Source organism: Mustela nigripes, chromosome 7, assembly GCF_022355385.1.
Source record: "Mustela nigripes isolate SB6536 chromosome 7, MUSNIG.SB6536, whole genome shotgun sequence".
NCBI lineage: Eukaryota > Metazoa > Chordata > Mammalia > Carnivora > Mustelidae > Mustela > Mustela nigripes.
In genome coordinates, this window is record NC_081563.1 from 118,074,973 (window position 1) to 118,089,988 (window position 15,016).

The 15,016-nt window shown below is 53.5% G+C and overlaps 1 protein-coding gene across 15 annotated transcripts in view; it reads left to right on the top strand.

The window, feature by feature from the left end:
- The first annotated feature begins 1,239 nt into the window (after positions 1 to 1,239).
- The window catches only part of EPB41L1 (erythrocyte membrane protein band 4.1 like 1), a 121,916-nt gene continuing 108,139 nt past the window's right edge, over positions 1,240 to 15,016 (top strand). For all 15 annotated transcript variants that reach the window (XM_059406919.1, XM_059406923.1, XM_059406927.1 and 12 more), the window contains exon 1: positions 1,240 to 1,272. The gene's annotated coding sequence lies outside the window, so the exon portion shown is untranslated. The remainder of the gene's footprint in view (positions 1,273 to 15,016) is intronic.

Here is a 15,016-nt window from a genome sequence, read left to right on the forward strand (position 1 = left end):
TGAGGCTGGAAGTATATGAGGCTTGCTTCGCCCCTGTGGCTCTGCTTTATTTAGTATCTAACAAAGAAGGGCAGGCTCATTATTCCTTGTACTTCTAGAGGGCCTGGCCCTGACCCTGACCCAGAAGCCCTCAGTTTCTTCATTTATGGAATGAAGACACCTAATAGGTACCTTCATTTTCTCCTTGCTGCCCTCTCAGGCTTGCTGAACTTGGATTAATTCCTTCTTCCACAAGCCTCAGTCTGTACTCAAAGCAAGATCTGAAGGAGAGCCTGTAAGGGCCGGTGATTATAACCCTAATTTAGAAAAGCTCTTTGCTCTGGTCGTGCGCCTGTGGAGGGTGGGCGTCGTGGGGTCCCAGAGAAAGGGGCCAGTCCTTGGAAGGCCCCCAGAGGGTCCAGAGGTATTGCCATGGGGAGAGGGCTGGAAGGCGCTGCGGGATCTTCCGCAAGCTCGGGCTGCGGGAACAATGGGAGCGCGGCGAGGAGGCGGGTGGGCGTCGGCCAGGTCCGGGCTGGAGGTAGAGGAGGCAGGCGAGCTGGGCGCCGGGCCGTGGGGTTAGCCCGGGGCACCGGGCCCAGAGCCGAGGCGTCTTAGCCAGGAAAACCCAGGTCGGCACTGGCGGGGACCAGGGAGGAGGCGGGGGCGGGGCACGAGCCCACCGGGCCGGGACAGGGAGGCGAAGAGGCCGGGGTGGGGTCTCTAGTCGGTCGCCCCGCCGCTCGGCTCCGGCCTCGGGGCTCCGCGGCGGCTCAGGTAGGCGCCAGGCGCGGGGCCCACGTGGGGAAGCGGGCGGCGGGCCGCGGGCGCCAGGCGGGCTCGCGGGGCTCAGCCCCCTCCTCCTCTCCCCTCCCCGGGGGCCGGCGCGGCTCCTCCCGACGCGCGGCCCCTGCTCCGGCGGCTCCCGCGGCTCCCGCGGCTCCCGCGGCTCCCGCGGCTCCCGCGGCTCCCGCGGCTCCGGCGGCGGCGGCGCTCCCCCGGCAGCTCGCGGCTCGGCGCAGCTGCTCGCTAGCTCGCCGGTGGCGGCTGGGGCGGCCGAGATTGCCGCCGCCTCCTCCCGGGCAGCCGGCCGGGGCGGGGCGGAGGGGGGAGCCCGGTGTGGGGGGCGGGCGGGGAGGGGGCTGGGCGCCGTGGGAGGGAGAGAGGGAGCGAGCGAGCGAGCGAGCGGGGCATTTCTGCGCAGCTCGAGTGCGCCTCGGAGCCCGCCCGGGCGGCCGCCGGACGCACGGACCGAGGACCGACAGCGCCCGGAAACCGCGCCGCCGCTGCCAGGTTAGCCGCCCGCGCCGCCCTCCTCCGGGCCCCCGGGGACCCCGCCGCGTCTGCTGTCGTGTGTGTCTGTGTGCGAGGTTATCGCCGAGGACTCCGGGCTCGGACCCCAGTCCTCGAGCACTGACAGGCCGGCGGACCGGCTCCTGGAGGCGGGGGGCGGGGAGTGGGGTGGCTGGAGGCTGAGGGGCTGGGGGCGGGCGCCCCAGTCCGGAGCCCTGGGCCTCTGTTGGTGAGTCTCGGTTCTGGCGCCGGTACGTGTAGGGGGGTCCACATCTCCGAGTGTTGGGTGTGAGCGCGCGTGTGCCCGTGGGTCTGTGCAAGTGGTTGTGGTTGCTGTGTGTGTGCGCGTGTGCGCTGGGTGTGCATCTGTGTGTGTGAGGGGTGTGCGCTGTGGGTCTCCGTGCGTCTGGACTGGGTGGTGTGTGTGTATCTGGGTGAGAGTGTGTGTGTCTGCGTGTGTCTCTTCGTGAATGTGTCTATTAGAGGGTGTGTCTGAATATGTAGCTGAGTGTGTGTACATCTGGATGAGGGTGTGTGCCAGTGCCTTCGCTTGTGGCTGGAGCCTTTGGCGGTGTTTGTGCGCGTGTGCGTGTGTCGCCGTGTGAGCGCCAGTGTGATTCCCCGTGTGTGCGCGTGTGAGGGCGGGTGTGCACCCGCGTAGCCCCCGTGTGCGTGTGCGCGGCTTTGTCTCCGCACTGCCGGGAGGAAGGGGTGGGGGCGGCGGCCGAGGCGCTGTAGTCCCGGGGAGCTGGACACCTGGTCAGGGCGGTGGGTGGCGGTGGTGGCGGGAGTGTCCCCCCCAGGCGGAGAGTCTCCGCTGGCAGGTGGGCGGCCACACCCCAGGGGCCAGAAGGAGCACGGCTGCCGGCGGAGTCCGTGCTCCGGGCCAAGCGGGAGTGGAGGGCGTGTCCTGCCTGAAGCCCGAGTGTGTGTGTGTGTGTGTGTGTGTGGGCACGCGTGTGCGTGTGTGTGCATGTGGGTGTGGGGTGGTGGTGGCGGCAACAGCGGTCCCCAGGCTGGTGACCCAGGCGGTTCAGGGATCCATTTCCTGTCGCTGCGCAGGGACAGTGGCCCAGAGACCGGCTGGGCTTGGCCAGGTCAGCCTCAACTCCCACCCTCACCATCTCTAGCTTTCAGGGCTAGAGCCGCACCTTAGGTGCCCTGAAAGGAGGGAGGACCACTCTCCTAAAGGGCCAGAGCCCATGCAGGAATACCCCCACCCCTCAGGAGACCCCTACTGTGATGGGAGATCTCTGGGTGTGTGTGTACTCCTGTCCCCATGCACTGCCGCCCTGCCTGTGCATTCCTAGATTTGAGGTCTGTCTGCATGTGTGTCTCTCTCTGTTTTTCTTGTATGTTTGGGTGCATAGATATGTTTTTATCAGTGAACAATGAATAATGTATTTTGATGTATATGTGTATGTGTTTTTATAAGTTTTATTTGTTTTTATGTACATATAGCTGTTTGTATATTAGTGAGTCTGTGCATGTGGGTTTGCAAGAGAAGTGGCATTTTGTTGCCAACTAGTATAGGAGAGAAAAATTTTGTCCAGGGCCACTCTAATATAGAAAAACTGGGTGAAAATGTGGTTTGGAAATTTAGCCCTTGGTTTTGTGGGTTTCAGATGCTGGTATTGAAATGTGGGTAGGTTGGGGGTAAACTGGATACGAGGATGGAAAGAAACTGAGACTCTTCTAGGATGAAGGAATTGTTCTGGAAGAAGGACATCCAAGTACAAGAATTCTTCCTCCACTTCCAGTTTTTCCTCCCTATTACTTCACCTCCCCCTCTGCTGCTGGGCTTGCCAGGATAAAGTGCACAGGATTTGGAGTGTAAAGGGAGGGAGCTGGGAATGTAAAAGGAAGGAGGGTGGATGGGTGATAGGATTGGGGGCCAAGAGCAGATTTCTGCAATTCTGAAAATGTTTCTGGCAGCAGAACCTGGGGAAAGCTGAGCTTGCTGTCCCCTTCCCTGATTCTCCCTTTCCCAGGAAAGGAGAGACTCTGGCCTGGAGCTCAGGAGCCCTGGAGTTTCCAGGGGTCTCCTTTGGACTTTGGTCAAAGCCTTTTGTGTTTATCTGTTTGCTCAGCACATTTGTATTACTTCTTCTTGTGTAGGAGTCTAAACCCCCCAAGCCTCAGTTTCCCCTGGCTGAGCAGCTAGTAGGCTAGATTCTGAGGCTCCTTTGGAATCCCAGAGCTCATGGTTACCCAGATTTAGGAATCTACCTTTCTAACCCCCAAGGATTCTGGCCGTGCCCCTTTGCCCCCATACACTCTGATCTAGAGTGGCATTTCTCAAAGTCTGGTCATCCTACCAACAGCAGCATGGTCCCCTGGGATCTTGTTAGAAATGCAAATATTGGGGGCTCCAGTCAGACCTACTGAATCAATAATAACCCTGGGGGTGGTGCCCAGCAGACTGTGTGTTAACAAACACAGGTGATTCTCTTGCCCTTGAGCTCAAGAGAGGTGCCAAAAAGAAACTGGAACCTCCTATAGGTTGAAACACTGGGACCCACTGTCCATGATACTGACATAGCCATGCAGCCCTACTCTGGGAGTGGGAGTTCAGATTTCAAGTCTCAGGTCTTCCCTGTGATCTTGGACAAATCTCTCCTTCACCGAATAATGTAATAACTCATTGACAGTGTCTGGTCTGGGCCAGGTTTTGAGGGGGGGTGTTCCCTCCTTTGCTCAGTTCACCACTCCTTACCTTGACCTATAAGACCTACAGGTCCCTGCCCCCTCCTCTGGAAACCAGCTACTCCAGATTTCTTCCAGATCATCCAGGCACCGCGAGCTCTCTGGCCTCTGGGATTTTGCACATGCTGTTCCTTCTGTCTAGCACACTTGTCCCTTGCTTTTTACCTTGATTAATTCACATTCTTCAGATTTCAGCTCAAGAATGACTTGCTCAAGGGCGCCTTTTCCAGCTCCCTAGAATAAGTCAGTTTTTCTTGTTACATGTTCTTAGAGCTCCCTGGAGTCCACAGTGCTTATGGGAATTTGTAGTTATACTTGAACTTGTTAGTTGTTTGTCCGTCTCTCCTCACCAAAGTGTGGATACTATCTGGGCAGGAACTTGCTTATTGTTCTTTCTAGTGCCCCCACACAGTGCCCAGCTTATGATTTGTGTTCTCTAAATTTGTTGAAGTGGATGACTTTATATAATGGAAGATGGTACTAAGTGACACCCAAATTGTCTTCTCCAGCCCTGACACTGTAATATCAAAGCAGACCACACACTTTTTTAAAAAATCTTTTTAAAAATTATTTATTTATTTATTTGAAAGACAGAGATCACAAGTAGGCAGAGAGGCAGGCAGAGGGAGAGGAAGGGAAGCAGGCTCCCTGCTGAGCAGAGAGCCCGATGAGGGGCTCAATCCCAGGACCCTGAGATCATGACTTGAGCTGAAGGCAGAGGCTTGAACCCACTGAGCCACCCGGGCGCCCCATGACCTCAGACTTTTTAGAAGTATATTTATCTGTCTTTTTTACTGCTTCATCTCCTGGCCATCGATGCACCCCCATGGTGGGTCTGGGCCACTGCCTGGCTCTGCTCTAGGGGAGGCAGGAGAAAGCTCTCTAGGAGATACAGCCTAGCAAGTCATCATCTGGGTCCTCCTGGAATAGGATCCTGCAAGAACGAGAAGAGGAAGAACACTGGATAAGGATTCTAAAGATCTGGGTCTGTGCCTTGTTTGTGGGCGAGTCACTTTTCCTTTTCCTTTTTTGTTTTTTCCTTGTTTCCTCTTCTGTAAAATGAGGGTATTAGGATGGATGGTGTACCTAATACTGATTACAAGCCCCGGCTCTAGAGTCATCCAGGCTTTGCCCTGTGCTCAGTGGGTGGACTTGGGCAAGGGAATTCATCTCTTCAGCTCCTCTCCTGTAAAACAGGATGAACGATAGTAACTGTTCCATAGGATTGTTCTGAAAATGAAATGAGATGACATACATGGAATGCCTCACACATAGTAACCATTTGCTAAGTGTGAGCAATTGTTACTATTATGGCTACTTGGCAATTCAGTTGGCTCATGAATGCCTAGGCCTCCAGAAACGGCAATGAATCCCACAGTGTTCACCGGCTGGGTGTAGGGGCAGATGTGTGCGGTATACAAGGTATCCGAATGAGGGTGTTCAGGGAGGAAGAGGCTTTACAAAGAAAAGAGATGGTGTTTGGGCTGGATTTATCTTCCGGGTAGTTAGGGCAGCATGTGCAAAGGCACCAGGGCTGGTTAGGGGAATTAAGGGAATTCCAAAGAGTTCCCTGTGGTTGGAGCTGCAGGTGATGAGTGGTGGGGACAGGTGGGGTGATTGGCTAAGAAGTAAGGCGGAAGAGGAAGTCCCGGGCCAGATGAGGGCCGGACTGACGAGCTGGAGTTCTACAGGTGGTGGGGAGCTAGGGAAGAGGATTAAGCTAGCCTGGAAGAATCAGATTTGCATTTCAAAAACACAGCTCTCTAGGTGATGATAGAGGACGGCCCCGGGTAGTGGAGGGGGCTCTGTTGACTTGGAGACTGGGCTCAGAGGGTGGTTAGAGACCTAGAATGAGACGCACAGGTGGTGGACTTGAGGCCAGCTGGGGTCAGGGAGGCAAAGGAGAGATAAGAGTGACCTCTCACAGGCCCTCAGACCCCTTAACCTCCAACGCTGCCTCGTGAGTGGGAATCTGAAAGCAAGAATCCTGGCTCTGTGGCCCGGTGGAGTCACAGTGTATGACTTTGCCAGGGCTGTTTAACGGAGTACTGCGATCCGGGTGGCTTAAAAAAGCAGTCATTTATTCTCTCACAGTTCTGGAGACAGAAGTCAGAAATCAAGGTGTGTCAGCAAGTTTGGTTCCTTCTGAGGGTTCTGTGGAGGAGTCTGTCGTCCTACGCCTCTCTCGTCGCTCCTGCTGGTTGCCCCAATCCTTGGTGTTCTTTGGTCTGTGGCTGCCTCTGCCTCTGTTGTCACGTGCGTTTCTCCCCTTTCTCCCCGTGTGTCTCTGTGTCATCTCCTCTTCTTGTAAGGACACCAGTCATATCGGATTTAGGACCCACCCGAATCCAGTGTGACCTCATTTTATTTTAACTAATTACATCTGCAGAGACTTTTTCCAAATAAGCTCACATTCTGAGGTTCTAAGTAGACATGAATTTGGGGGGGGGGCACCTTTCAACCCAGTACATTCAGGAAGATGGCAAAGAGTGCAAATCTGGAGTCCCACAAGCCCGGGTGCAAATCCAGGCTTTGCTCCAGAGCAGCAGGAGCTCAGAAGAAGCGAGTTACTTGTTCTCAGCCTCAGTTGCCTCTCCTCTGAAATGGGGACAGTAGCCCCTGTAGTGGTGGGCTACGGTGGTCACACGTGGTCTGGATGGCAGGTGTGAGGAAGCCCGCTGGTGGCACCCAGTCGGCAGCCCAGAATGAACACTTCCTCTCCAGCGCCCCCTGCCCAGCACTTTGCAGCTGGGATGCATCCCTCAGCTCTTGGTTCACTTCCTCATCTGCCCGATGTGAATAAGCATCACCGATGTGAATAAGCATCACCGGCTTGACCTGCTTCACCAGGCTGTGAGTCTCAGGGCATAAGGAGAAAGCTCTTTGTAAGTTGCTTCAGAGTTTGTTGCTGGGCTTCTCACTGATAATCGTCATCAGCATAAGAAGCCTTGGCCATTGCCACGTGCACTGCATTCCCAGCATGCCTGGCCCAGCCCACTCCTCTCCCGAGGCAAGTCCTCTGTCTCCACCGCCCCTCATGTGCTCACAGGGATCCTGCGAAGCACAGCTGCTGTCCATGAGGAGGACCTTAGCAATGGTCCAAACTCTTCGTTGCCCTCATTAGCCAGAGAAGGGGAATGTGCTCTGAGAGAAAGTGACACCCCGAAGGTCACACAGCTGGTCACACCTTGCCTGTGGCTCTTGTTTGTGGTCTGAACGGCACTAGCCCCCTGCCCCCATCCCAGTTGCAAAGTTGGCCCCAGGCGCAGGATTGTGGGGCAGGTGGAGGCCTGGAAAGGGCCATGTGCCAGGCTCAGAGGGGTGCCCGCGGGAAGAGTCTTGCTGAGTCAGGGTCAGAGGGAGCTCGCTGAGGCCCGAGTGAGCAGGCAGTGCCTCTACGGGCTGAATGGACAGGTTCTTTGTCCTCGGCCTGGCTTGGGCCATCTCTGCTTGCTCCAGCAGGGCGGAGGCCACCACAGGCGGGCAGCTGCAACGTGGGGAGCCAGAGCCTGGGGGTAACCCAAGGCTTCAATGTCCCTATTGACAGCCAGGGCCGTGCTTCTCTGCAGGCTGTGTCCCTCTAAGCCTTGTCCTGGCAGGCATAGGGAAGGCTCTGGAAAGGAGAGAAGGCTTATCCTGTCTTGGCAATTGCCCTGAAGTCATCTTCTTTTTCCCCAAACTGGGAGAGCCAGGCCCCTCTTCACCCCTTGATTTCCCTTACCCTCCTCCCTTTTCTTATTTTCTCTCTCTCCTGTCCTGCCTCCCCCTCCCCCTCTCTTCATCTTCTCTCCAGATTAGAGGTCTAAAGATAAAGCCTCCAGACCCAGTGCAAGGGGCATGGTTCTGGGGTTGCTTGGGGCCACTTATGCATTAGGAAGCCTGGAGTCTTCCTCTTCAGAGGCTCACTCCGGTGACTGATAAACAACCACTTACGTTATTGGCTTACCATGTGCCAGGCCCCGTGCTAAGCGCGTTACCCGCCTTATGTCTGTTAATCCTTGCAACTACCCAGTGAGGCAGAGATTAGATCCCCATTTTATTAAAGGAGGTTAAATAACTTGCCCAAGGCCTACCCAGCCCTCCGCCAGCAAGTGGCGCAGCTGGGGTGTAAATCTAGATCTATCCAAAGCCCATGGGGACTTCTGAATCATTCCCATACTGCCCTGGATAGGACAGTCAAGAGTGTTCACAGAGGATGTGCACCTGCTCAAATTCAGAGAACAAATTCTTAGCTCAGAGAGCAGGGTCTCCAGTCCAGGTATCCTGCCTCCCAGCCTGCATGGTCATTTCACTCAGGGACTGGCCTTCCTACAGTGTCAGCCCTGGGGCTGGTCTGGCCTCTGAGCCCATCTGGTTCTAGGCGATGCCCACCTGTGGGACAGACCTGCATCAGGGGCAGGGGACAGGGCAGGTCTGTAGGTGCTTGGCTTTTTTCCCAGTGATACTGTTTGGTCATTGGTCACCTTAGTTTTTCATTGATTAACCTAGTCTTCTAGGTAAAGAAACTTATTATCTGCAAAGAATGATAGCTTTGTCTCCTTGAAAGGATGCCTGGGGGCTTGGAGATCTTCTATCAGGCTCTGTGATATGGAGGGGAGGGAAGCAGAGGCTGGAGCTAGGAAGCTCAGATTTGGAGAACATTCATGCTAGAAAGGAAAAGGAAGGAAGCCAGAGCTGGCTAAGAGCCAGAGCAAGACATTCTGGAGAGAGGAAAGGAGCCTCCAGGCTGGGGCTGATAGGGAACCTCTTGGCCCAAGTTCAGCCCTTGGAGCCCAGACTCTTGTAGGTAGGGCTGCTTGATCTCAGGATGTCACTTCCAAACCTGGGTAGCTGCAGTCAGCTTGCTGGGCCTCTACCCACCCCCATCATGACCATGACCGTGACCATGGTCAGCTTGAGCAGGTGGCTCAACCAGAAGGAACTTTGATTAATGAACAGTGGCTTTAAGCCTTGGAGCCACCAAGCTCTCTCAAAGGTGAGGAAGCAGAAGTTCAATATGCGAAACAGCTAAAAGGAGAGTAGCTCAGCTTCCGAGGGTTCTCTAAGGCAGGGCTTCTCAAAATGTGCTCCCCCAGAAGTAGCAAAATAGAGCTTGCTTAAAAAAAAAAAAAAGCTGTCTTCCAATATTCACCCAGAGATTCAAACTCAGCTGCTTCCTGGGAGGGTGGGATCCGTGGTGGGGCCTTGGAATCAGCCTGTTTTAACAGCTTCCTTGTCAAGGTGACTGTGACACCAAGGATTCTCAGATTGCCCTTGGAGAATGTTTGTCTCAAGTGTTCATGAACTTCTGAAGCAGTATGCACAGTTGTGAGAGTGTGCCTTGATCTTGGGAAAGGCTCCAGAGACACCATTGGTGTCCTTGAGTCACGAGCCGTCTTTAGGGTTGTTTTATAGAATGGGAGCCTAATGACTGGAAAAGGGTCACTGGGGAGTTCATGGCAGAGTCAGGAGGTGCAGGCAAATCTCTCCTACCACTCAGCACATTGCTGGTTTTAAGTGAAGATGCTTAGAGACTGTGGGCCACTTCCTTCCAATGTTTGGACCTCAGTTTTCCCTGCTGTAAAATGGGGGGCTGGGCAGGATAGCTGCCCTATAGCTGTGATTTGTAGTTCTAGAAGCCAGGTTTCCTGTTGCCTAGTTCACATTCTTCTTTCCTCAGGTTAAACCAAAGGGCTAAGGATAACAAGTCTGTTGAGGGTTTGGAGGATTAACGAGATCTGAGCACTGTAAAGAATAAATGCTCAATATACGATTATAACTCATTATTTTTCAGTTAATGGTGATTATCATTGTTTCAGCAGACACCTGTTATGGTTGGAGCACCGCGCTGGGGGGAGAGAGTGAGGGACAGAAAAATCATGGCAAGAGTCTCTTGGTCTCCAGAGTTCTAAGGTCAAGTAGGGGCAGTAAGACTCTTCCACAAGGAGCAGCATCTGGCAGAAACAAGGCAGAGCGAGTGGAGGAGGGAGAGATCAGTGCAGACTGTCATCTGTGTAGATGGGTATTCCCTGTGGAGGTAAAGGAGGGGAGGTCCAGGCGGAGGTGGGAAGGCATGCTTGAAGTTGCCAGAAGGACCCAGGGGAGAGCAGAGTGGATGCAGATGCAGCTCCGGAACCTCCATGCAGAAGGGGCTTGGGGTTAGCAACCCCCTCCCCCCGCCCCGATGTAGAGGCTGCATCAAGCTCTGTTTTGCCAAGAAGAATTTGGGGGCTTGATGGTTCATGCTGCCACTACTGAGAGCCAGAGAGAAGACTGGACGGGTAGGGTTTTATGGTGGAGGTATTGGGGACCAGAGAGTGGGGATGGGGTGGGGCCTTTGTCCGTCTATCTGGGCTTGAGCTGAGAATGGTCCGGGGTGGGCTGTAGTCCCAGGCCTCTGAAGGCCCCGTTTGGAATCTGTCCCATAACAATAGGGCTGCCCAAGGTCAAGATATGCATTCTGGTGTGTCTGAAGGTAAAGGGCAAATTGATCCCCAAAATGTCAGTATCTCTAAACATCAGATCTGGCCAGCAGGAGAAGCAATCTCTTAATCCACCCCCTTTGTCCCCACATTACACAGAGGGGAAGCAGAGGCCCAGAAGGGGGAGCCCCCACCCGAGAACGCCAGCTGAACTGGCCACAGTGAGGTCAGCGTCAGCCCCAGGTGGGCTGTAGACCTTGGGCCTGCATTGGGGTGGGGGAGAGAGGGGGAGGAGGGGGCCAAGGAACCTGAGGAGGGGTGTGAATGACAAGCAAATGTCATATTGGTAACAAGCTGTTGCCAGGATGTGTGTGTGATCCCCAGTGAGTGGGACGTGAGTGGGCCGGAGCCGTCATTATTCTGGGCTTTCCTTCCCGGAAAGGAAAAAGGACCACATAGGTGGGAGTCAGGGGAATATTGGGGGATGGCGGAATTTAGGGGGTGGCCTAAGAAGAGGAGGCTGTTGCCAAGTAACAGGAGACACGATGGTAATACGGTGCCCAGAGCATCGCAGCATCTGTGTGCCTGGCCCTGGACAGCCCTGCATGCATGTGTCACCATAAGTTTATGGGGGAAAGGGTGAGCGCCCCAAAGGTCCCAGCTAAGAAGAGCAGAGCCAGGGCTAGGGGACCTTCCTTCAAAGCTGCGCCCCTGGCATGCCCTGGGTGGCTGTGGCCCCAGTCCTCAGTCCAGTTCGGTCTCAGGGAGGGCCTGGAGTCAAAGGGGTCAGGGAGGTGCCCGCCCAGGGCAAGCCACCTTGTGTCCCCTGGACTTCATCAGTCTGCTCATCTAGCTGGCCTGTTTTAGTCTAGTTCACCCTGCCCTCTTGTTTGTTAACTAAAAATATTTATCGAGTACCTACTATGTGCCAGGTCCAGCTCCTGACCTTATGGAACTTAGGCTTTAGCGTGAAGGCTGTCCACATTGGTAGGACGGGAGGGGAAGGAGGAAGTGAGGGGGTTCACTTATCACCCCTTTCTCCCTTCACACCTGCCCCTCCCTCTTCTCCTGTCTTCCAAGTCTCCCGACCCCCAGATGGGACTTTTTGCTGGGTCTGCCTCCTGCTGACATGGAAAAGAATCAAAGTTAATTGTTAAACATAATAGCTGGTGAGAGTTTCACCCTGTGGGGCCGTTGGAGGAGGGTGTCCGAGTACGAACTGGACTCCCTAGGAGAGGGGTGGAGCTGACTTGGGTTTCCTGGCCTCTCCCTGCCACCTTTTCCCTGCTCTGGAATCTGCCTCTGGGGCCTGTTCCTCCTCTCCTTCCAGGGGGCACGCTGCCTCTTGGACCCTTTCCCTGGACTCCAGCTGAGGTGTCCCTGGGAGGTGAGCAATGGCTCTGGCCCTGATCCAAGCACCTCTGAGTGAGTGCTCCTGGGGGAGGTGCAGGACAGGGCATGGCTCCTGCCTTGTGTGTATGGTGGGAGGGGTAGTGGGGATGGTGTCCCAAGTGGCCCAAGCTCTGTCCTTGGGACCACTGCCTAATGCATCCCTGCCATGCCTGTCTCCTGTCTTCCTTCCCTTTCATCCTCTTCACTGGGTGTCCTGTTCTGGGTTATTCTCTGGTGCTAGACTAGGGAAGGAAAGGTTCGTGAGAATAGTGGCAAAGGCTTATTTCTTTCTCTAGAAGACTGAGGCCCAGACCTGGCCCCTGTCAAACTTTAGGGACAGAGCCCAGGCTTCCAAGTCAGACAGGCCTGGAGTCAAAGCTGGGTGACCTTGGCAGGTGGCCCACCTCTTGGAGCCACACTCTGTACTCTGAACAGTGGTGTGCCCAATGCCTTTGTCACCATGGCTGTGAACACAGCAGGAGCCAGAGGTAGATGTTAAGATGAGGCTCAGTAGGGATTCCCAGAATGAGAAGATGCCATTCTCTCCAGACTCACCTGTACTTTGGGAGGCCTAGCTCTGACTGTGGGCCATGGTGGTCAACAGCTCTGCCCTCTGGGACTTGACTGTCTATAGGTTCAGTAGGTACAGCGGCCGCTTAACCACACATGGCTATCGAGCACTTGGAATATGGCTAGTGCTCTGGGGAACTGAATTTTTAATCTTATTTGACTTGAATTAATTTAAAATTTAAATAGGATACTCCATTCGGTTATCAAAAAACTTCTACACAGATGATTAGATTTGTGACCATACTTTCAGTATCTAACTATCTGAAAATTTAGCATCAGAATTGAGAGGTGCTCTAAATGTGAGGTACATGACAGATCTGGAAGACCTAGTATGACAAAAAAAGTATGTAAAATATGTTAATATTTTGTATATTGGTTACACATTGAAATGGATGTATTGGGCTAAATAAATATACTTTTAAAATTAATTTTAGGAGTGTCTGGGTGGCTCAGTTAGTTGGACATCAGTCTCTTGATTTCGGCTCAGGTCGTGATCTCAGGGTCCTGAGCCTGAGCCCTGCTATGGATTCCGGGCTCAGTTCGGAGTCTCTTTGTCCTTCTCCCTCACCCTCTGCTCCCCTACCCCCCCCGCCCCCCCAACTGCCGCACCTTGTGTTTGCCTGTGCTGGGATGCTCTCTCAAATAAATAAAATACATATAATCTTTAAAAAAAAATCAATTTCATCCATTCCTTTGTACTTTTTAAAATGCAGCTCCTGGAGCGCCTGGGTGGCTCAGTGGGTTAAAGCCTCTGCCTTCAGATCAGGTCATGATCTCAGGGTCCTGGGATGGAGCCCCGCATTGGGCTCTCTGCTCAGCAGGGAGCCTGCTTCCCCCTCTCTTGCTGCCTGCCTCTCAGCCTACTTGTGATCTCTCTCCGTCCAATAAATAAATAAAATCTTAAAAAAAAATAAAATGGAGCTACTGAATATAAATAAAATGCAGCTACTGAAAATTTTATTCTTTTTTTTTTTTTTTTTTTTTTTGAGAGGGAAGGAGAGAGAGGGGGAGGGAGGGGAAAAAGGCGAGGGAGAGAGAAAGAGAATCTCACTCAGGCCCACCCTCTGCACAGAGCCAACTGTGGGGCTTGACCCCACAACCCTGAGATCATAACCTGAGCCGAAATCAAGAGTCAGATACTTAACTGACTGAGCCACCCAGGTGTCCCACTATTGAAAATTTTAAATGACGTATATGGCTTGCATTATGTTTCTATTGGACAGTGCTGTTCTAGCCAGAGAGTGGAGTTGGACATATTTGAATGATAATAATACAAGACTATAAAGACTAGTTATTTGGGGCCGCTGTGTGTGTGGGAGTTGGAGATCAGATATTCCTCACCCTCCCCTTCCGCCACCACCTAGATCTGGGCCCTGCCCTGTGGTGGAATGTTACCGGGGATAACCCCACAGCCTCAAGGATAAGATTAAGACTTCCGAGGTCAAATGAAAAGTCTGCATCTGGGTGGCCACACCCCTTACTTGCTCTGTGTGTGACCTTGGACAAGTCACTTCACTTCACATGAATTTAGTCTGTCCTCTGTCAATTTAGATTCCCAGTGGGATTTCTGTCTTTGATTGGGGGGATCATGTGAGAGAGACCGCAAGTGCAGGATTTAGCCCAGTGCCTGGCACGGGGAAGTAGTCAGACAGTGGCAGTGGTGATGGTCACAACTACTACTCTTTGTGGGGGTTGTTGCAACTGCCAGTGCGTCCACCGGCTTGAATTCTCTCATTCCGTTTGTCTGAAAGGGACAAGGGCCAGAGGGAAAGGGAAGGTTAAAAGAGCTTGACTGGGATGCGGGATGAGGGCTGGAGTGAGGGTTGCTTCATTGGTTGCCTCAGGGGATTTCTTGCCTTTGAGGTAGCTCCTTGGATCTTCCCATTCTGAAAGTGATCAGGCAAAGATATGTACAGATGAGGATGCCAAAGGCCTGTTGAGGGGAAGTGACCTGGCTATATGGCCAGAGTCAAATGCAGGACTTCCCAACCCTGTTGTAATATTGGAGCCAGCATTAGGAAGCTGCCTTTTGGGGTTAGGAGCAGGGACAGATCAGGAGTCTAGAGCTTAGGAGGAATGGTTATTATTAGACACTTCTAAGTGGGGATCTCAACACCACTCAGATTAACCATCTCATTCTTGAGTTGAAGAAACCGAGAACAGCGTGCGTGTGTGTGTGTGTGTGTGTGTGTGTGTGTGTGACCTGCCTAGTGAGATGGTGGCCAGGCTAGATCCAATTCTGTTTGTTTCCATCCAGCTTTCAGCCCAGCCCTTGCAGGACGAAGGCCCTGCTTGTCAACCCCCTTCTCTCCTGCCTAATCCCTAGAGAGAGCTTCTGAGAAAGAGGCTTTTGTTTCACCAGCTCCTTCTGGTTTCCTCTCAAGGTAGCTTCGCTGCTCCCCCTCTCCATCTGCCCAGATTTTCATTTGTCCCTGTTCCAGGTTTATAGGGCCCTGAAATGTGAAGCTTCTCTGTACACATCTATTTTCAAGATATCCGTGGGGAAGACCATGAGCTTCTTCATCAAGGAGGCCTAAACTCTAATCCCTCTTCTCCCATTAATTCTCTCTGTGGCCTTGGTCGAGTCACTTGTAATATCTTAGTCTCAACTTCCTCATCTGAGAAGCAGGAACCAAAATGACACACGCCTGACCCAGTGGTTCTGAATGCGAGCT